Source organism: Mchenga conophoros, linkage group LG3 (genome assembly GCF_057382185.1).
Source record: "Mchenga conophoros isolate Kocher_MC1m ecotype Shallow Benthic linkage group LG3, M_conophoros_male_GT1.1, whole genome shotgun sequence".
Lineage (NCBI taxonomy): Eukaryota > Metazoa > Chordata > Actinopteri > Cichliformes > Cichlidae > Mchenga > Mchenga conophoros.
In genome coordinates this window covers 6330361-6354344 of record NC_140528.1, presented here as the reverse complement: position 1 = coordinate 6354344, position 23984 = coordinate 6330361, and the positions used below count along the sequence as shown (strand labels likewise).

General features: G+C 41.4%; 1 protein-coding gene across 1 annotated transcript in view; it reads right to left on the bottom strand.

Annotated features, from left to right (window-relative positions):
• The window catches only part of LOC146577100 (protein NLRC3-like), a 104915-nt gene that overhangs the window by 33389 nt on the left and 47542 nt on the right, over positions 1–23984 (bottom strand). The gene's annotated exons all lie outside the window — the stretch shown is intronic.

Sequence of the window (23984 nt, the reverse complement as noted above, 5' to 3'; positions counted from 1 at the left end):
GTGACGTCATCACGTACGCTGCGTCCTCTGTGGGCTCTGAGTGAACTCAAAGTACAAACTACAAGTACACAAACACGAACGTAGCTCAGAGTGGCGGACACACTCGGCCTCGTTGGTCCAGCTGTGAGTCCGTTACCGTGAACTATGGAGCGGCAGATTTGTGCTGAACTAAGCTGCACACAGCTGATGTTAGCCAGGAAACATTACACACTGACTTTAATGGAGAGACCGGAAATACAAACACACACAGTTTGTTGTGTGAAGAAATCAAACACGAGCTGAACAAACAGTAAAGTTCCTAAAGACAAACTGTTAAAGGAGGAAACAAAGCAAACTTACAGTTTCTTCACACACCAACAACAAGCTCCACTCCACACCTGGACACTAAACACGGACACACAGGTGAGCTGCTTCCTGGAAGGAGGCGGGGCTCCACCTGAAACTCAGCACAGGTGGGAGGGGCTCAGCTCTGTGTGTGCTGATGTGTTAACTTTAAAAATATGCCGTCTGACTGCTCAGACTGAGTCAGAGTAAAGTTCACATGCTGACGTGTGGAGACATGAAACCTTGTTGTAGCTGCAGGTGTGAACACACTGATCCCAGATCAGCTCTGCTGTATTTGTAATAGAGATGGCACGATACCACTTTTTTATGTCCGATACCGATACCATAAATTTGGATATCTGCCGATACCGATATGAATCCGATATAGTGTTTTTTAATCAACAAAACTGTTTTTTAAATATCTTGCTGCATTTTGCAAGTCTGCAAGTTCATACTCAAGTTTAAAACAACAACTACACTAAAGCTATTCTGTTATACCTGTATACAAAAAAAACATTTCATAGTTCAGCAATACTGATCAATCTAATAAACTTAGACCTACACCATCCTCCCTATTCTGGTATTTTAAAGAGTACTTAGCGTAAATATTAAGCAACCTAACTAATAGGGTTCCAACTCCCAGCAACAACAAAAATAAATAAATAAAAAATAGGGAACCACCCCTCACGCTCCACCTCATGATGCTTAATCGACGTAATCAACCTTAATTTGATGCAGTGTGAAAAAAATGCACAGAAATCAATTATTTTTCAAGAAATATTAAATAGATTCAACATCTTTCTTCAACAAAATTGCAGACTGCACAGATGGTACCTTCCCAAAGGAAAATGTACTACAGCTTACTAGGGTATATATATTAGACTTAATAGTCACCATATACAGTAATTGACTTCTATTCATTTTACATCAAATTAAAACTTTGGGTGTCAGATAATTATTTATTAAAAGCTCGACATTTTAAATGAGAATAAGAAAGAAAAGTATGTCTTTGTGCCCCCTTTTCCCTGTTCATGCCCTATCGGCCCCCCTGGCTAAACTTTGCTAGATCCGCCCCTGCACAGTTACCAGCGTCAGCTACGTAGAAAAAGATCCTGGTGTAGAAAGTAATATTAAATAAATTCTAACAACAGCTTATCAAGCTTAAACGTGCTGCTGTTGTTCAGCCACTGGTTTCCTCTTTCTGGTGCAAAGTGGGCCAAAAACAAACAAGAGAGACGGACTCGTGACAGAAAAGCCGATCAGCTGATCATTAAGCAGTTTCATGATTGAAGTAGCAGCCGGAGAGGCAGTCGCTTGTTAAGCTTAACGCAGGAATGCTTTACAAACATTCAGAGATGGACTTACACACTTGCTTTACTTCTCTCGGGGATAACTTTGTCGGAGATGAAATGCCGGGTTGCTAGCGAAGCTCCACATGCTATCCAGACCACGACAGGTCCCGCATGCCACAGCTGCTCTATCACGTGATGCATACTGCTCCGACGTGCTAACGTTCTGAGGTGAGTTACGGCGTGTTGCAAGTTTTGTGAGGTGCTTTCGTGATATTTAATGGATCGGATTACATTTTTTATTTTTCTCCGATATCCGATCCAGTAATTTAGGTCAGTATCGGACCGATACCGATACGTAATATCGGATCGGTCCATCTCTAATCTGTAACATGAACATTTCTGCTGCAAAGCTTCAAATGTTCAGCATGTTTCTCTGTTTCCAGTCTATAGATCCAGTCACACTTTCTACCTTCACCTGTGCAGTAAAGACTGAGAGCAGAGCTGAAACCAAGCGTCCAATCAGTGAGCAGCATCAACACCTGAGCTTCATTCAGACTCTGTTATTGAAGATGTTGTTGGTACAAAGTTCATCTGCTGCTCACATGAATCCATGAAAGATTTATTTCACTGAATGTTTCTTCAAAGCTCGTTTCAACCTGTTGAAGTCATGAATGAAAGTGCAGACTGAGAGTGGATCACATGATGTTTGAGGTGTGTCATGTGACATGTTCAGTATTGTCACACATGTCTAGATTGTCCCTGATATCATAACTGCTCAAACACTGATGATTATATTTGAAGAATTATTCCTGATGGCAGCAAAGTTTGAATGGAGCTCTCTGTCTGTGCTGATTTGTCGCCCTCTGGAGGTCAAAGCACAAACTGCATGATGTCACTGTAACCACCACAGAGACAGGAAGTGTTTTTATGACTGAAACACTGAAATGATGCTAACGCAGTGGCGTGCACAGACATTTTGGGGGGCAAGTGCTCCAGGGGGAAAAAAGGGCACTTTTTGCATATGTGGAAAACCTTTTCTTTGTATAATAAAAAAATCGCACAGGTTAAATGCAATTTGACTTTTATTTTCTCCTTTCTCAGCCTCTCTTTCCTAGACATTATGCTTGCTGAAATTAGTAAATAAATAGACCAAAATGTATGAGAACGAATAAGACTGACTGTGGTCATTACAAGAACAGGGCAGAATGGTCGTTTTCACAGGCAATTGGGAACTGCCTATTTTTCCTTTAGCAAATTAATGTGTTAATGTTGCCAATATGTTACACCAAAAAAAATTAACATGTCTAACCAGTGCTTCTTAAAACTTTTAACATGCACCACCCCCAACACCGTACCCTTCAAACTACCAATAACAACGTCACTGTTCTGTCACAATCAGGTCACAACACAGTGCGTAAATGTCTGCGAGCATCGCTGAGTCAGTAACAACCAGTTAGGCTAAAGACTGCATCTTTAGACAGTTGGACGGTGTTCTAACTTTCTCACAGGAGACACCTACTAAAGACAGTCAAAGACATTAATTTCAATCTTACCAAAGTAGGACAGTAGTTGACGTTAGTTATGGAAAGGCTAATCCACAAAAACGGAGAAACGTCCATAATTCTATTATTCATAATCATGTCAAGGTTTTAGGTTTTTCTGCAGTTCCATCTCTAAAAAGTGTGATGTCTTCCCGTCACTGACTTCAGTTTGAAAACTTTGTATTTATTCACAGATTTCCGTGAGATCATCCTAAAATTTGTAACGAAAAATGGGCTCAAAAGAGCCCTCTGCCTAACGGCATGTAGCCTTAGCCTATAGCATAACGTGATATTTTCAATAGTGTATGCAAAAAGGTCGGAATTGATGGAGAGTGGGGTTGCCTAAATGGTTTAGGTTACATTTTAAATGTGTCGTTTTTTTGTTTATCCATATGGATGGATGGAGGGGTAAGCTGGCAAAGTTTGTCATGTGCAGTTTCTGACAGGCTACTTCACAACAAAACAATTGCAGGTTGGTCTTAGAGGGCAAACAGAATAATTTCACTCGATTCATGGGTTACCTGACTGGTTGGGAAGGGAAAGAGCTGCCGTGTTGTCCGCCGTGGCTCCCAGTCGCTATAGTCAGCCTAATATGCCTACTCCAAGTAGTCCTGTGTCATGCCGCTGCTACACGCCTCACAACAAATGAACTGCAAGCGTGTTCACGTGACACGGTGACAGTGAAAAAGCGACAGGGTTTGGGTGTCTTTGAAGAAGGGGCACAAATCAAGCCATTATTTTCACACCTTTTTAAATCGCGCAACTTTAAAAAAAAAAAAATCACGTCTTTCAAAAGGGCACTTTTTTGGACTGAGGGCAAAAGGGCAAGTGCTTCAGCACCACCTCGTCTCTATCTGTGTACGCCAGTGTGCTAACGGCTGTCGTTAGGCTCACTGACAGCAGTGCTGATGTGTTCATGTCAAACACTGGCTCAGGTCAGACTCCTTCATCCTTCTCCAGCGTGAGGCCACCCTCAGACCCACAGGAGCTCTGACCTTTGACCTCCTGACCCTAACCATTTTAGTCTTGTTGCATCTTTAAATGCAAATCCATCCAAACTGTAGCCGAGCAAAAGAAGCTGGAAGCTGTTCTATGAATGATGTTCATCCCAGAGTTTCTGTTAAACGCTGCTGCTGTGCTACATTTGTCATTTCCTGCTTTCACTACCATCCATGTCAAAGTGCTGAACTCATCTGATCACTTTAATGCAGTAAAGCAGGAGCTGTAAGTCTGACATTTATTTACTGTCATTACAAACACACACAGCTGGATTAGCATTCAGACAAAGGGCTGAAAAAAAATCAGCATTTGATTATTATTATTATTATTATATATCCTGTCTATCTGTCAGTGCTGAAAGCAGACGTCACTGATCACATGACTCTGAGGGATGTTTCCAGCACTTCGCTGAATCTGAGCCATGAAGATTTAAGGCTCAGCTCTGAAGGCAAAGCAGGTCTGAGCCTGTGTTAGCAAGCTGTACCTAATAAAGTGGCAGCAAGGACTCAGTCAGTAATGATCAGAGCCAGCAGGGGGCAGCACAGAGAGGTGAGGAGCTGTCAGAGAAGCAGGCTCACATCAGACTGGCCATATTCCATCATCTATACCTGAAATAATCATCAAACACACGCAGAGCAGAAACATGTGGAAACATCTGGAGCTCAGTCTCAGTTTGATCCCTCAGAGGTTTACCTTAGTCCTGCTCCTCTACTTCCTGTTTACAGCGCACACATCATGCTGTGTACTGAGGGTCATGTGGTCAAATTGCTCGCTCTCTGTTACTCTGACAGAGAGCGAGCACAGTTATCCTAATGTGTGACATCACTTCTAACCACAGAGCATTCAGCTTTCACAGCAGCCAACATCCTGTCACACTGAGCATGTGCAAACACAGCAGCCAACATCCTGTCACACTGAGCATGTGCAAACACAGCAGCCAACATCCTGTCACACTGAGCATGTGCAAACACAGCAGCCAACATCCTGTCACACTGAGCATGTGCAAACACAGCAGCCAACATCCTGTCACACTGAGCATGTGCAAACACAGCAGCCAACATCCTGTCACACTGAGCATGTGCAAACAGAGCAGCCAACATCCTGTCAAACTGAGCATGTGCAAACAGAGCAGCCAACATCCTGTCAAACTGAGCATGTGCAAACACAGCAGCCAACATCCTGTCACACTGAGCATGTGCAAACACAGCAGCCAACATCCTGTCACACTGAGCATGTGCAAACACAGTAGCCAACATCCTGTCACACTGAGCATGTGCAAACACAGCAGCCACCATCCTGTCACACTGAGCATGTGCAAACACAGCAGCCACCATCCTGTCACACTGAGCATGTGCAAACACAGCAGCCAACATCCTCTCACACTGAGCATGTGCAAACACAGCAGCCACCATCCTGTCACACTGAGCATGTGCAAACAGAGCAGCCAACATCCTGTCAAACTGAGCATGTGCAAACACAGCAGCCAACATCCTGTCACACTGAGCATGTGCAAACAGAGCAGCCAACATCCTGTCAAACTGAGCATGTGCAAACACAGCAGCCAACATCCTGTCACACTGAGCATGTGCAAACACAGCAGCCAACATCCTGTCACACTGAGCATGTGCAAACACAGCAGCCAACATCCTGTCACACTGAGCATGTGCAAACACAGCAGCCAACATCCTGTCACACTGAGCATGTGCAAACAGAGCAGCCAACATCCTGTCAAACTGAGCATGTGCAAACACAGCAGCCAACATCCTGTCACACTGAGCATGTGCAAACAGAGCAGCCAACATCCTGTCACACTGAGCATGTGCAAACACAGCAGCCAACATCCTGTCACACTGAGCATGTGCAAACACAGCAGCCAACATCCTTTAATGATAGAACAAAATTCAGACATCAAAGTTTCTCACATTACAGAATCAGATGAACAGACATGAAGGGATATTTGTGGTTTTATGCACAGAGTCAGAATCAGACTCAGAGGTGTTCCTCGTGATGTTTGGTGATGGAAACAGTCTCATCGACGTTTCCATCACCAAACTAGAGAAACTAGTAGCTGCACGCAGCAGAGTTTAGCACAGCTGATCTCTGTGACACATCAACAGGAACAACATGTTGTTAAACAGGACTGTATAAAGACTCAGAGTCTGACTCACACCTGAACAATGAGGCTGTGCAGCATCGTCCTGTCACACCTGCTAAACCACTCGTATCAGTTTGAGCCCGAACAGTAACACGGTCACATGACCGACGAGGCCAACGCGCCCAGACGAACGTCTTCCTCGTGGAACTAACTTGTTCCTGTTATCAGATTTGTGAGCAGCAGCTGAAACTGCCACACGAATAAATGTTCTTCAAACTGTTTGATTCCAGCCAATCAATAATCTATAATCATGAGGATTCAAACACAAGAGCTGAACGTGTGGTTACATTGTAACCTTGGTTCTCTGAGTGAGAGACTCTCTCCCCTCTGTCACATATGGAACAGAGGGGAGAGAGAGTGTCGGTGTGATGGAGGACATCAGGTCCAAACATCACAGAAACAAACAAACTGTTAAAGGAGGAAACAAAGCAAACTTACAGTTTCTTCACACAGAGACACCAACAACAAGCTCCACTGTCCCACTCTGATCCTGTCTCCTCCTCTTTTATTCTTGCTCTGAGCTCTTTTTGGGTGTGTGTTTCTGTCTCCACCCACAGGAATGCATTGATACACTGTTGATAACGACTCGAGAGCAGACGTGTGACAGAAAACAGAAAAATAACCTAAACACCTAAATAACGTAAAATAAACAGAATATTTATTAATATGTTTAATTGATCTTTAAAAACTTTTCTGCTCCTCAAATCCTTTGTTTAAGTTCAATCTAAGGAAAGAAAAGCGTCTTCTTTAAGTTTCTCAAAGAAGTCCACGATCTGTAGGCTCATGGAAATTCATTTTGTTGTTTTTTTGAGCAGAAACACCAGAGTGTAGAGCAGGAAAACGATCCCAGCAGGACGTCTCTGTTGGGGAAATATCCCAGTTATTCCCCTGAGCCTGGTTAGTGAACTGAGTCAGAGCTGTTCATCGATCCTACAGGTGCTAACATACAAACACGATCAGCAGCTTCTCTCATATGGAGAACACACTTCAACATCTGCAGCAAATCCTGTGTTTTATGTTGATGTGACCAACATCTTGTGTTGAGCCTTTGAAGATGAGGAGCCAAACACAGACAGTGGATCCAGAAGGACTGTTTATTCAGGGCTTTAATACGACTGAACTGATGCTTCACATCCTGTTTAGAGACGATCGACCAACACAGGCTCAGTCCTCACTCATCACACGGACTTCAGTCACACTGGGATCAACAGAGGAGACTGTTCACCATCACAGTTCAGCAACAATAATCAGAGCTTTTCTCTCTTGGTGAGGATCACATGTTCTGACACACAAAATATCTTCTGCTTTAACTCGTCTCTCTTTTTTAGTTTGGTTGTCGTGTTTTTTACTGTTTGTTCCTGTCAGTGTCAAATATGAGAGCAAACTGTTTTATGCAGGAGCCAAACCAACACCAAGCTGACCAAGAGAACCTATAACACCACCAGAATTTATTATCCACACTTTACTGACAGATTTATGTGCAAGTAAAGCTGTTTTTTAAATTATGTTCACTGCTTTCAGCCAAGGAAGCATTCGTTCTTAAAAGTTCACGAAACGAGTAAATCCAGTTCAGCAGAGTTCCAGTTTGTAGCACAGCTGATCTCAGCTGATCAACAGTAACAACAGTAGGGGTGGGCCATAGAAACGATATACGATAGAAACGATATAAATTTGGCCAACGATAGAGATTGTGACTATACCGCATGTTGATGATGTCATCAAGCTGCGCCTGTTTTGGTCGAAAGCATCGCAGCAGCTACAACAATTATCATCTGCAATTATGGCGGGCGACAGTCATAACAAAGAGATGAAGCACTATTGAAATATGGCGAAAGCCAAAAAGTTAGCATTCATCCTCCAGCTTCACTGTGCTAATGTTATGCTAACATAGCTGTGTCGCTAGCAGTCATGTAGCACAACATTATATACCAGGTAGTCCAACTTCAGTAACCCTGCAAACGCCACTGCTGTTTAGTCTTCATTTATGTTGGAAGTGATAGCAGAGCTGTACGTTTGAATTAGTTTCAAAAATCTCTCAGTCAGAATATGCTATGAAATGTTTAGGTGGAAACTAGCGAGCTAACTTCCTGTTAACTTCTAACTCCGTTAAATTGAATAAATTCTGTTTTCATGGATGCCTGGATGTAGGGCTGCTCGATTATGGCAAAAATGATAATCACGGTTATTTTCACTGAAATTGAGATCTCGATTATTTGACAATATTTATTTAACAATAACAATGTGTTGAATAATGACTTTAAAGATTGTCAAAAAATAATATAAAATAGTGTGCAAATACTGATAACAGTGCAAATGTTTGCAATATAAAAAAATAAATGAAAAATGTAAACATCTATGTTTAGTGAACTTTGCAGTGTTGCTCTGTGGTGCAGCTATGACACCGTAGCAAAGTTTACACACAGTCTACTTGATCCACGTCTGACTGAACCCATGTTTCCAAACCACTGAAGTTTTTTTACCTCTTTTCAACCAACAGCAGTCACTCTCCTCTCCAAATAACTTCTGTTTAGCTTTCCAAGCTTCCCTCGGGTCCTCTTAATCAGCGGTCCCCAACCCCCGGGCCTCGGACCGGTCCCGGTCGGTGAGTCGTTTGGTACCGGGCCGCGAGAGTTGAGGCTCAGGTGTGAAATGTATAGTTTTCAGGGTTTTTATCGGTTTTCCATGTTATTTTGTTATCGTTTTTATCGTTGACTTGGTTTTCCTGGGTCTTTTCACGTGTGTTATGAATAAATCTTTTTTTCGGTACCGGTACTAGTTTTATTTTGTTGTATTTATCCGCGACACCTTAAAGGCCGGCCCGTGAAAATATTGTCCGGCATAAACCGGTCCGTGGAGCAAAAAAGGTTGGAGGCCGCTGCTCTTAATTGTTGTGACACGTGTTTGAAATGCAGAGAGGTGCGCTCGATTTGCCACACGGAGCAGCGCGAGAGTAAAGCACGAGGGAGGGGCTAATAATCGGCTCAGTCATTTTTAATGATCGTTGAAAGCCCAGATTGTAATCGAGATTAAAATTCGATTAATTGAGCAGCCCTACCTGGATGTTAAACTTAATTGTTACACCTGGTAAAGCAGCAACGCTGATGATTTAATTAAAGATGAAAGAATTTAGACCGTTTTTAACTCTTTGTGTTCGTTTGACTTTGGGACCTGAAGCTGTCGGAGTTTTGGACCCAGATTACTCCATGAAGCTCCTCCCTACAGCAGCCGTAATGCTCTGACGATCCATCAAGCAGTGCTGCTTACCAAAGTTGTACTAAAACATTTTTAACAGATTTCTGCAGCCAAAATCGGTTCGAGGTCAGTAAGCACAACCAGAATTCATACATAAGGCACACTCTCGATTTTTGAGGAAATTAAAGGATTTTAAGTGTGGAAAATATGTTATACAGAAGAATATATCGTGATATGGATTTGAGGCCATATCGCCCAGCCCTAAACAACAGGTTATTAAACACATCAGTTTGATCCACAGATCAGATCATACATCAGGTTTACTTCATGTAAAATAAACGTCTCACTCTATGAGCTCCATCAGTCTGTGTAGCTCCTCATTGTCATTTCTGAGCAGAGTTTACCTGCACACTTCCTCATGTCTGACAGTGTCACAGTGTGTGTGCGTGCCAACATTAACCAGCTTATCATCAGCTCCTTGTGCTTCATGAATAACTCAGACTGACAGAGTGATGAACAGAGCACAGAGGGAGGCTCTGCTCTGGTCCATCAAGCAGGATTCACATAGTAACATGTTTTTCCTTTGAACACTTCATTGTGTTTAACTTGAAACAGATTAAAAAGTGTTCGATTGTGCACTTCACACAGTCCTGAGTCACAGAGGCTTAAATGTGTTTGATTCTGAGAGGCTTTACTCCTGCATCAACATCAAGTATATGTAGGATTTAAACCGCAGTGAAAACATCCTTAAATATTGATGGTGTGTGAGAGAGTCTGTATTTACTTCTGATTATCTCTGTTTGCAGTGACCCTGAACTGAGCTGGAGCAGCTTCATGTTGTTTTGACGTCACTCAGTAAAACCTGAATGTCGGCTTCTGAAGAACAAACTGGTTTCATCTGTTTCCAGTTAAAGGGACGATCATTGTTCCACCAGTGATGTTGGATCCAAAGTTTCATTCAGATCGTTTTAAACTGTTTATCAAAGACAAATGTTTGAGTGCAGAGTTACTGACTGATAACCAGAGTGGATTCAGCCAATCATCAAATCATCTCATTGGTTTTATTTTATGTAAATACAAACGTCTCACTTCCTGATCTGCTCATAAAGTTCCTAAAGACAAACTGTTAAAGGAGGAAACAGAGCAAACTTACAGCTTCTTCACACACCAACAACAAGCTGCACAGCTGCACACTAAACACAGACACACAGGTGATTCCTGGAAGGAGGCGGGGCTTCACCTGAAGCAGGACAGGTGGAGACTTGATAGGAATTTTCCCCGTACAGGGAGGAGGCTGATCTTCAGATGAGTTCCTGTTAAATCTGACGAAACAAAGTTAAAAGTGGACTCAGTCTTGTCTGATTTCACTCTGTTTTTCACTGAGCAGGTTTAAGTTTTATTAATGAAAATCAGCAGAGCTTGGTACTGATGGAAGACCCTCCTCTAATCGTTGTCATTCAGAGTGATCCAACCTGTTTGTGAATGCAGCTCACAGACTCTCCGCATTTCCACACGACTTAACAGACTGATGGTGTTTTTCCTTCAAACAAACTTTACTGAGAACACTCAGTGACACTCATGGACGCTCCAACAGAGTGAAGATGGTGATCAGGATGAAGAAGACTTTAGAGAGTTCTCAGAGCTGCTGAGCTTCTCACAGTGGAGACTCAAAGTCAGGACTTTAACCTTTTTAAGCATCTGTATTAAAGCAGATATAATATTAAATAGTGCTGTCATATACAGGCTCACCTCCAGGAATAAACATGCAGACACATAAACTTGTGTTCATGCTGACATTAAATAGGAACATACAAAATGATTTTATCAACTCTTACAGTTCAGATCAGGCAGAGTGGAGCTGTTTATAAAGACCAGTCAAACCTAAGATAAGATCATGAGAGGTGGAAACAAAATCCCCAATAACTCGTGTGTTGCTCACCTAAAGTATAGAAAATGAAAAAATCAATTGAGTTTAATGTCATCAAATTAATGTTGCAGTTCATTTTCACTGCAGTGAGATAAAAAGGTTTAGTATCTACGTGTTAGCTGGTGTTTGTTTGCTTACAGCTGTTCAGTTTTTAATGTTTGTCAACATCTACAAAGATTTTAGTTTTCTATTATAATCATGTAAAATACTATTCTCACCGAGAAAAAGCAACGATTGAATGTCACAGCTCAAAGTCTGACTTTTCCTACTAAAATAAAACGTGTGAGTGATACGTGTCAGGCACGCTGTCCACAGGGTTCATACACCTTTTTCAGGGTGAAATTCAAGTACTTTTTAAGCACTTTCAAGGTCCTTTTTCAAGCTTTTTTGTTCATCTCCCTTAAATAAACAGGCAGCCTGTAAGTATGAAATATTCATATACAAACACACATAAATGTGTGTACTGTCGCAGTGGCTGATTGTGCCCCACAGGCCTCAGTGTGAGCTTGAAGACATTTATAATCTTTAAGTAGTTTGATGTGTCGGTGCTGATGATAAACAGTTTGAATGAAACTTTGGTAGCACAGAAACAAGAGGCTATTCTTTGTGACCATATGGATCGGTCACATTACCGTTATTTCACCCAAAGGCACCAAGTTAATACTCAAAGAAGCTGCAGCTGTACACACGAATATAAACAGTACTTGGTGACAACTTTGCTTTTAGCCTCTAACCCTCTGGGGTCCAGGCTGTAACTGGCCGTTTCTGACTACTTTTGATTTGTTCTCTAGATTTCACCTTTAAAACTGTTATTTTCTCATTTTGACAAACTGTAAATATGTAAATATTGTGCTTAAAACATGAGTAGAAAGTGATATTTTTGACTGTAAAAACCAGAAGCATGTTTAACAAATCATTTTCGTAACTTGAAATGCAAATAGAAATTGTGCATTTTTAAAAAATATGCACAAGTTTTGCAAACAACAAAGTTATTTGGTACTGTTGAGCTAAAAATGCAGCCGAGGCTCAGACGTTTTTCATATAACCATTTCAAACTATGTACAGAACAATCAGCTGTTCTGCATCAAAGAAGAAGACACACGAATGATTTATGCAACTCCAAAAAATAGTTTGTGTCACTGTGACACAGAGGAGAACAGCACAGGGATAAACCTGCAGGTCTGACAGCAGCTGTGTCAGCGCTTACACTGCAACCTGCCTTTGGTGGCTTTAAGGCAGCAACTGTGGCGTTCACTAGTAGAACTGACACACAAAACAACAACTACACACTAACTACACAAGACAACACACTAACCTGAGACTCCAAACACGGTAAACGTCACAAACCTCTCACCTATCAAATCTCTCTCTCTCTCTCTCTTCTCGCTGGTCACTCCTAAAACTTCCGCCTCTTCCCAAACAACCACATGCCACATGTTGCCATATCATTTTTTGATTGGTCCATTTTTCCACCAATAGGGAAGGAGTGTTTTTTTCTTTTTTCACTCACAATCAAAGCGTGTTTGCTAGCGCTCTCCTTAGAAAACGCCGTTTTTACCGTTTCTTCCCGGAGGAAACGCCAGTTTTATTCAGAAAAAACATCAGTTTTACGAGGCCTATCAACACGATTTAAAAGCTGGTACATAGTTTGAAGTCCGCACGTTCGACCCAAGTTGAAATGGAGACTCTGGGTCCGTCGACCCCAGAGGGTTAATCAGAAAGCCTAAGTTAGCTAGTTATGGTAAATGGTCTGTATTTGTATAGCGCTTTACACTCTACACAATCATCCACCTATTCACACACACATTCACACACTGATAGTTATGTATCGGGCTAATGTTTAAAGCTTTCACTTGAGTAAATTAACTCATATCACTGCTAAGTGATGTTAGCTATGTTCACAGCATATTCCATAACAGCGCTGCCATACTGCATCACACTCAGTGCATTTCGATCATTGCTCCAGCGAGTTTGATAGCAACATAATAATCATAATTTTTTAAAAATAGCGTGTGTAACATACACATACTGGAAAATTATTTACTAGCACTCACCTATCATGACTGGAGAGCGCAAACTCCGCCATTTGTTCCATCAAACACTCATTAAAACAGCGACCTACAGGTATGTTAGCGCACTCATCCCCGACTGTCCGACGGAGGGGCGGGGTCACACGGTGAAACAGACGCAAGGCAGCCAGGCGGGGAAATTTTGCTTTTACATTTTGCGACTCATTTTATTTTTATATCTGACAAGAAAAGTATTCAACCAGATAGTTATTTGTGGTGAATGAAATACAGTTACACTTTTAAGCACCACATCTGAAATTCAAGCACTTTTCAAACCTTGAAAAGACAACATTCAAGGATTTTCACGGATTTCAAGCACCCGTATGAACCCTGTGTCCGTCTCAGCTGAGTACATCAGTTTTGTTAAGTGCTATAAATAAATAAATAGATCAAATAAAGTAGCAACATCCTGAGATCTCGGTGTTAGAAAAACTGAATCCTTTTAGAGGTGAATCGTTGCATCTACAGCCTCCAAGGAAACCGGTGACTTCACTTGTAATTAAGCACATATTTCAATCAACTGATGGTTCCTGTATCACATCTGTACAAAATGCAATAAAAGTCTAATTTTGCTGTGGTCTTTGTCTCCACATATCTTACATCTGTGCAGTTCTTATTGGCCATAACAAAATACATTTGAGTGCAAAGGAACCATGGAAAGTGTCTCACATGGTGTGTTAGCTGAAACTAACAACACAAGTTAGCCCAGGGAGCACATGTGGATACGCTAGCATCCATTCACAGGCTAACACAGCTAAGAAATCATTAGCAGCTTCTACAATCACATTTCCAACAAAACGTCGTATCCTGACTGGTTTTAGAAGTCAGACACCGGACTGTGAACCACAATTCAATTTGCAAATAAACGAGATTCACCAGGATCTTCTTCACAGAATAAACTCTGTGGTTCAACACGTTACTGGACAGAAACTTTGACAACAGCTTTGTGCATCTACAAAACAAAATCAGTGCCTCGTTTCATGGAGCTAAAGAAACACAGGCTCTATATACAGAGAAACTCACCCTGCTCCATGCAGACAGATGCAGTGAAACCATGAGCAGCACTACGGTGCATTCACGGTACATGGGGAAACTCACTGCTCTACAAAAAGTAACATTTAAAATAAAACACCATAGCAATAAAATAACCAGAGATTACTCTCTCCCTCTCTAAACAGCATGAGTCCCTTCATGCATCGTTGACCAACGTGGACGTGGTGGAGTAACAGTTGTGGAGAATGCAACAGCTGAGGTTTGAGAAAAGGAGCTAATAGCCAAGGTCAGCGGCTCTCCTACTTCCTCATAAGGAAACTTCTCAGCTGTAGCTGAGCAGGATATCATTGCATTTGAATCCTCCTGGCTCTCTTTAACCCGAGTTCCTTCTGATTGGTTTCCTGGTTCTACAAAGAGAGTCTGCTGCCTGAGGGCCCCACCTCCTCCTCCACCTACTGCTGTGGACATTTACAAAACGTCAATCCAAGAAAAATTGTCTGGTTTGTAATAGATAGACATTTTTTATTAGAGTCTACAGCAGGAACCAACCTGAACCTTGTTATGAGCTGAATCAGTGCTGGACTGTAGAAATGCTGTTTCAGTGGCTGCTGCAGGAACTAACATGGAAACGTGTTCAGCAGCTTTCCAGCTCTAATATAGGAAACACAAGATCAGAGTTTGGACACACTGGAACCAAACAGTTTTGTCTCGGACTTTTATTTCAGCATCATCGTTTGGGTTGAATTAAAACCTTTCAGCAACGCTAACCAGACTTTACGAGGTAAACGTGTATCTCCAAGAATGTCTTGCTAAGAGTCGCGTGTTCTGGGAAACAACACACAAATCAGTGGCGTCAATAAGGTTGTGTTTCATGTAATACTCTAGACTTTACTGTGAGACCATCACTAACATGCAGACGTCACAAAGTTGTTCACGGATCACATTAATCCAGAGTCACAGACATGCAGAGACACTTCCAGGTATAACATATATAATCCACACAGTCAGTCACAGCTGAGCTCTTTACTGAAGTCAGCATCAGCTCTCTGCTCGCTCTCACATCATATTCATGACAATCAGACGTGTTTCAATGATGCTGCTGTTTTCAGCCAAGCACACAGTCTCCATGGAAGTTTAAACTGGAAACACTGGTAACTGCAGCAGAGTTTCATTTGGAGCAGACCTGATCTTTGTGACGCATCAACATGTCAACACAGTATTTAACAGAACTGCAGTTTGCATCAGATCATACATCAGACTGACCACGTTTGTCATTTCATCAAACCTGCCATTAACATATTCAACAGTACTTACACTATCTTAAACATGTTTTCTTTTTAAAATGTTTGCATATTTATTAAATATAAACTGTGCAGTATTTCATTGATGGAGGCCAAGAAAACACAGTTACAGGAGAAATGTATTTAAGCTTGAAATGTAGCTGCACTCGGTAGAATTGAGCCAACTGGTTGTCTTCATTTTCAGTTCTGATGAGCTCACATGTTTAAGATCATCAGTTTAAAAAACCATAAGGCCGTGGATCCTTAAGGGTTTTATGGTTTGAGTTTACAGTGAGAGGTGTTGATAATGATGTTGGCTGTTTTCAAGTTGAACAATCTTCCAGGGAAGTTTAAACTAGAAAAACGAGTCACTGCCTGCAGCAGAGATTCAGTTTGCAGCATTCCTGATCTTTGTGCAGCAGCAACAACATGTTGTTAACAGAGCTGTGTAAAGACTGACTCACCTCACCAGGCTCTCTTTCATTCACAGCATACACAACATTTACTTCATTACAAGCTGTGCTGCTCAAGTTACTGGAAATAAGTACTCAGTTACTAAGTAATCCCATGTCTTTACTGATTACTTATTTTCAAAAGTATTTGGTTACTTTACTCTTTAAAAAAACACGACTTGAATACGTAATAAAGTAGAAAGTAGACGTTTCAGCCGGAGACTTTTTTCTGCATAATCCATCATATAGAAATGAATCAAATTAAAAAGCCTTTCTTTTAATTGTTTTATTGTTTTTAATCTTTTTATTTTATGCATCAAGAAAAGATTAAATTATATTATAACTGTTTTTGACTTGATGAAATGTGTTTAACATTTAAACCTATTTCCTGTATATTCCAGCACATGACATAAAATAATGTTTTGTGTTTCCACTCCCGAGTGGGGCGGGTGGAGGTCTGCCCACAGCGGTCATGTCAGGGGGAGGATCCGGGGGTTTCTCTGTCAATGTCACGTTCCCATGGCAGCGTGCTTGCTCAGATCTGAAGTGTTATGGTCCTGGGTGGGTGGCCCAGTGTTTTTTGAGTTTTGGTTTCTTCTCATGGTTCCTTAGTTTTTTAGTGTTTCCTGAGTTCTAGTTTTAGGGTTTGTTATGTGGCTTCCTTCTGCATTTCCTGTTTTATTGTGAAGGTCTGTGTCTTATGCCAGAGTGTTCAGTTTGCGTTTCCCCTGTCTCGTCTTGTCAATCAGAATCGGCCGTGCCTCCCTCCTGTGTGTAGTTTCCCCTCTGTGTATTTATAGTGTGTGTTGTCTCGTGTTCGTCGCTGGTTCGTCTGTGTCGTCTCCTTCATGTCTCCCTGCATATCTTTCTAAGGTAATGTTTGTTGCGCTGTTGCACACACAGCACGCTCGTTTGTTTCAGTTCGTCAGTTGCAACAAGACAGCTTACCAACGTGTACGTAATAAGCTAATACTCCTGGGTGCTACACACTACAGTGCACGCTGTACACCTACTTACTGGTTTTGTCGCATCAGTCTGTGTCTCTGAGTTAACTTGTGTTTCTCCTACAGCTCCGGACCGCTAAAAATGCGCGTGCTCTTTGTGAGCTCGTTCCCGGCTCGTAACCAGCGCGTTCTGCCGTCAAGGGCGATCATTGGTTAAATGTGATCATGTGACTGATGCAAGCCAGATGCTTTTATTTAGCAAAACTGTGATTAATAGTTAAATATTATTGTTGAGGGGCACAGACAGGACTCCGCACACACACACATAAAAAAATAAATAAAAAAAATTTAAAAGTTGCCTCAACAAAAGGGCACTTTGGGCACCCATCAGGAAAGGGGCGGGTGCTCAAGCCCCTCTAGCCCCCCCCCTCTGCACGTCCCTGAACTGGAGGACACTCAGGACTTACACAGGCTAATGATAATGATCAGGGTTCATATGCCTTTTTCAGGGTCAAATTCAAGCACTTCTTAAGCACTTTCAAGGTCCCTTTTCAAACTTTTCCAGCACATCCCTCCCTCACCGCCAAAAAAAAAATGCATGTTTCAATTCACATCACCTCAGTAAGACCATGTGAAAGTTAAGACAAATCATCCTAGGTGAACTTAAACACCTTTGTTCCCTTTTTGTTAAGAAATAGAAAAACACTCCACACAAAAATACTGCAAAAGGAAACTGTCGCCTTATATAAAGAGTGTATAAACTCAAAATGCACATGTCACTTAAAAATTAAGATGTGAACAAATCAACTTGTTAGATATTCTTCTCCTGTTGAAAAAACCCCCAAAAAGAAATAAATAAGTCTTCTCATCAGATATTGATGCTTCTTTCCTGTGTGACAGAAAATAGGAGACAGATGTTTGTTTGTTTTTTAAGTTAATTCCCAATAAAGCTGTTTTACTGCTAACTACATTGCTGTCTGTATTATTGCTGAAGTCCTAAACGATCACCTTTAAAGTAGAGCTGGGCGATATGAGATTTTTTCATATCACGATATGTTTTTTTCATTTCAGGCGATAACGATATCTATCACGATATAAGCCAAATAACTATATTTGTAAGATTTAAATGTGCCGTTGCTCACAAGTAAAATGTGAAATAATCAGCAGCTTGTTTTTATTTAAATATTTATTTCCCATAATAAGTTCAACAGGGTAGATGTACTTAAGGAACACGAGACTTTTTCAGATAAATAAAGGCAAATATTGCAAACTACACAAAAGGCAGCGGCTAAAGCGTTTAAGTTTCAAAATAGAACAAACGAAACAGACTAAATTGTCAATTCCACTTAGAAACAAAATATTAATTCTAAAAATAAATCTTAGTTTGTTTTACAGAAGAACAGACAAAACTGACTAACTTTTGTCAATATCAAATAAACTGAGAACTAAAAGGAAATTCTCAACCTCTCCTTGTTGTATAGCTGAGCTTTTCAAACAGTTTTAACAGTTACTTTAGTCTGACAAAAGCCGAATGACGAATTAGCGCTTCCAGTCAGAGACTGAGGCTACGTCCACACGTACACGGGTATTTTTGAAAACGGAGATTTTCCGTTTTCGTTTTAAAAAATAATCCGTCCACACATAAAGGCAGAAATGAAGGAAAACGCTGCTATGAACATGCCAAAGCAGCAGGTGGCGCTAGATTCCTAACCGTGCAGAAATGTTGGCCAATCAGAAGTCTAGAAGCCTCGGTGGGGAAAAAGTAAACAAAGCTGGGGCATAGAAGCAGAACCGAGTCGTATGTGTGGAGGGACAGTAACTGTGTGTATATGTAAGCATTTAAACACTGCAGAGAGTAGAATTAACAGTAACAGTATTGTAGAAATTCATTTCACCGAAACAATAACGTGGCGCAGTGTGACGCATGCACCAGTTTATTGTATTTCCAGACTTGCTTTCGGCACATTTACAGTGCACGCTACTCTGTTTTTTGTCAGACTTATAGCCGAAATACCTTCACACTACGGAGCTTCTATGGCTCTTCCGTTCGACAATCTCTCCGGCGTTGGAACCATCGTCTGTTTTCTCTTCGGTCACACTCGGTTGATTTTTCTAGCCGGCACACTCATTTCCTCCATTACGCGCTGGCTGCTTCCCAAACAAACACACGTGTGGCTTGGCACTTGTGCTGTACGGTAACAAGTCACGCGACGTGACACTGCGGCTGTGATTGGTTCGGCTCTGCGCTACTTAATTTGGATTGGCTGACCTTTTTTTTTTTTTTTTTTTAAGAGGACAAGAGCGGCGAGGTCTATCGCAATAGTTTAATTTTTCTATCGAGAAAAAGTTATATCGCGATACATATCGTTATCGTTCTATCGCCCAGCTCTACCTAGAAACCAGGTCAATATGTCTGTAGGTTCAGTCATCCAGGTCATGTGATCTAAGGAGCTTGGAGAGAAAAGAGACGTCTTTAAGTTTCTGGAAGACGTTTCATCAGAGAAGCTTCTTCAGCTCTAAAACCAAACGGTGGAGAGTCCCAGATATTTAAACCTGAGAGGGAAAGAAAGCATGTCGCTGACCCACCACTGATGTTATTTCAAGGAGGAAACTGAGAGCCTTTGCACCAGGAGCACAAACATCAGCTCCAGCAATGATCCACTGATGTGTTTTTATTCCATGTATGAATGTTGTTATTGACAGAGATGACGTTTGTGTGTCAGTGATGCAGTGACTGTTGTTGTTACCTGTACAGGCTGGTTAGACTCTATGAAACAGATCATACAGATCTCTGCATGTTAGAAGAGACTATTAAAGGTCATGAATGAGACAAAGGCAGGGAGGCGTCCTTTACAGCTAAACAGCAGAGTGAGAGAACAGCCAGCACCTCTACATTTATCACATTATACAGCACATGTATGATACTGACAGGGATGAGAAGAATTTAGTGATTCTGATCCCATCATTGATATTACTTATTGATTCTCAGTAGCTCTGCTCTGACAGTCACCACCATCACTGAGCAGCATATCAAAGACATTTGTGCACATTAACTGCATGTTGTGGCTCAAATGTTTGTGCATGTTGGAGGCATTTCCTCTTTGTTGTGATCAGTGTTGGTCATTACTCAAAACAGTCATTATTACACATATTACACAGAACACTTTGATTAAAAGTAATGGAGTACGTTACTTCATTACTCCTCATAACATTACTTTGATGTTAAAATGAACAAATGAGCATGTAACAACATGAAGCTGAGGTACAGCCCCACACACCAACACAGATCCTGATGAGGTCACGTGATGTTTCTCTGAGTGTTTATGAACACAAATCAAAGATGAAACAGCACAAAGACACTTCAAAGTGATTCTACTGTAGAAACATGAACAGGTAGAAACCTGCAGCCTGACTGCTCATCACTTTGTTACCTGTTCAAGTTCAGCAGCAGCAGCTCACTTTATCATTGTGAAAACAAAAATGTCAAAAACCATTGCTATTCTCTATAAAACAAAGCATGTCCTGAACAAAAAATCATTATACACACTTTATTGTACTCTGTTGCTTCCATATATGACTTACTGTCTGGAGATATGGGCTAATGCATATAAAACGAACACTCTTCCTATTTTCAAGTTACAAAAAAGAGCTATAAGAATTATAAACCAATCAAACTATATAGAACCAACTAACATTTTGTTTATTAATCTGAATACCCTGAAATTTTATGATTTAGTTGAATATAAAATGGCACAGATAATGTATAAAGCACAAAATAACTTGCTTTGCCCCAGTACTCAGAAGCTGTTCAAAGTCAGAGAGAGTCAATATGACTTAAGGGGAAGAGATTTCTTTAAAAAAAAACAAGATAAGGACAAATATAAAGCAGAGATGTGTTTCTGTTAGAGGAGGTAACCTGTGGAATAGTTCTGACAGGGATTTAAAAAGGTGTAGTTCATTTTCCTTGTTTAAAAACATGTTTAAAAATAGAGTATTAGAAAAATATATAAATCAAGAATGAAAAGAGCAAAAAAAAAAAAAAAAAAACCTCTTGATTCTTTTGCTTTGATGTAGTTACTTTTCTAAGGTGGAAAGTTTTTTTTTTCTTGTTTGTTTGTTTGGTTTTTGCTTTGTTTTCTTATTTGCTTCAGGCCCTGTGTACAGGAGCTGCATGCAAAAAGATATTTTGTGAAAAGGGTTGGCGTAATAAGCAAATGCTTCAGCCAATACCTTTTGATTAGCCTTGTCTCATGCTTTCTTGCTTTATGGTAGATTTTTGTTCTGTTTTCACTGAGATATTTGAATGCTAATCAATAAAATCAAAATCAAATCACGGTGCTGGTCTGGGGTCAGTGTTTACTCAGCTTTAACCTCACTCTGGGTTCTAGCTTAGCTTAGCGTTAGCTTAGCGTTAGCATGCTGTGTGCTAGCTCAGCGTCAGAGCTCTGCAGGTGTCTCGTGTGTAAACATTAATCACAGTGACAGTAAAGGAGGTAAAGGGCTGTGACGTCATCACGTACGCTGCGTCCTCTGTGGGCTCTGAGTGAACTCAAAGTACAAACTACAAGTACACAAACACGAACGTAGCTCAGAGTGGCGGACACACTCGGCCTCGTTGGTCCAGCTGTGAGTCCGTTACCGTGAACTATGGAGCGGCAGATTTGTGCTGAACTAAGCTGCACACAGCTGATGTTAGCCAGGAAACATTACACACTGACTTTAATGGAGAGACCGGAAATACAAACACACACAGTTTGTTGTGTGAAGAAATCAAACACGAGCTGAACAAACAGTAAAGTTCCTAAAGACAAACTGTTAAAGGAGGAAACAAAGCAAACTTACAGTTTCTTCACACACCAACAACAAGCTCCACTCCACACCTGGACACTAAACACGGACACACAGGTGAGCTGCTTCCTGGAAGGAGGCGGGACTCCACCTGAAACTCAGCACAGGTGGGAGGGGCTCAGCTCTGTGTGTGCTGATGTGTTAACTTTAAAAATATGCCGTCTGACTGCTCAGACTGAGTCAGAGTAAAGTTCACATGCTGACGTGTGGAGACATGAAACCTTGTTGTAGCTGCAGGTGTGAACACACTGATCCCAGATCAGCTCTGCTGTATTTGTAACATGAACATTTCTGCTGCAAAGCTTCAAATGTTCAGCATGTTTCTCTGTTTCCAGTCTATAGATCCAGTCACACTTTCTACCTTCACCTGTGCAGTAAAGACTGAGAGCAGAGCTGAAACCAAGCGTCCAATCAGTGAGCAGCATCAACACCTGAGCTTCATTCAGACTCTGTTATTGAAGATGTTGTTGGTACAAAGTTCATCTGCTGCTCACATGAATCCATGAAAGATTTATTTCACTGAATGTTTCTTCAAAGCTCATTTCAACCTGTTGAAGTCATGAATGAAAGTGCAGACTGAGAGTGGATCACATGATGTTTGAGGTGTGTCATGTGACATGTTCAGTATTGTCACACATGTCTAGATTGTCCCTGATATCATAACTGCTCAAACACTGATGATTATATTTGAAGAATTATTCCTGATGGCAGCAAAGTTTGAATGGAGCTCTCTGTCTGTGCTGATTTGTCGCCCTCTGGAGGTCAAAGCACAAACTGCATGATGTCACTGTAACCACCACAGTGACAGGAAGTGTTTTTATGACTGAAACACTGAAATGATGCTAACGGCTGTCGTTAGGCTCACTGACAGCAGTGCTGATGTGTTCATGTCAAACACTGGCTCAGGTCAGACTCCTTCATCCTTCTCCAGCGTGAGGCCGCCCTCAGACCCACAGGAGCTCTGACCTTTGACCTCCTGACCCTAACCATTTTAGTCTTGTTGCATCTTTAAATGCAAATCCATCCAAACTGTAGCCGAGCAAAAGAAGCTGGAAGTTGTTCTATGAATGATGTTGTTGAAGGAGCTTGGAAAGAAAAGCGTCTGGACTTCTTTAAGTTGCTTGAAGAGGGACATGGACGTCTTAACACCCACTCACATCCTGGGACATTTGATCACAGGAAATCACATGATAGCGTGGGGCTAGATCTCACAATGGGTTCACCCAAAACCTTGGCTGATTGTGACCCACACCCGTTTTCACGGAGGAGGAGTTTCACATCCTGAACATGTGACAGCCTGGTTTAAAGGGACCAAAAGTAACTGGACACCTGATTCAGTTCAGGTTTATTCATCCGCTCCAAACCACAGCAACAGTCACCTCCAGGGAACCAGCTGATCCATGTAACTAGGGACAGACCACAGCCCAGAGCACTGGTTCATGATGTGTTTGTGGACTGTAGGTTGTTTGGATAGAGATGAGATATACTCAGCAGTCTGTCTCTAATGTTTAATGAAATGTTCTGAAGATGATAATAACTTGTGATTTTCTTTTGAATGAATCTTTAATCGTGTTGTAGGGCCTCTGACTCTCATGAAGATTTTCACATCAATGTGCTTTTCACAAAGATATTAACAATGAAAATGACGTGCAGCCCTGAACTACTCATGCGTTAACTCAGCGGTTCCCAACCCCCGGGTCACGGACCGGTCCGTGAGTCGTTTGGTACCGGGCCGTGAGAGTCGAGGCTCGGTGTGAAATTGATGGTTGATAGGTTTGTAGCATAAACCTGTTCGCTGGATCGTTCAATCCAGCTACACAGCAAAGCAAGACACGAGTAGTTCTTTATGTTTCTCGTGCACGGGAGAGAACTGGACCAATGCCGTTCCTTCACTTGACCACAGTCGCTCTCGTCCGTTCCCTCGTAACACTGTTCTTTTATTGAGGTTACATGAACATACATAGGTTC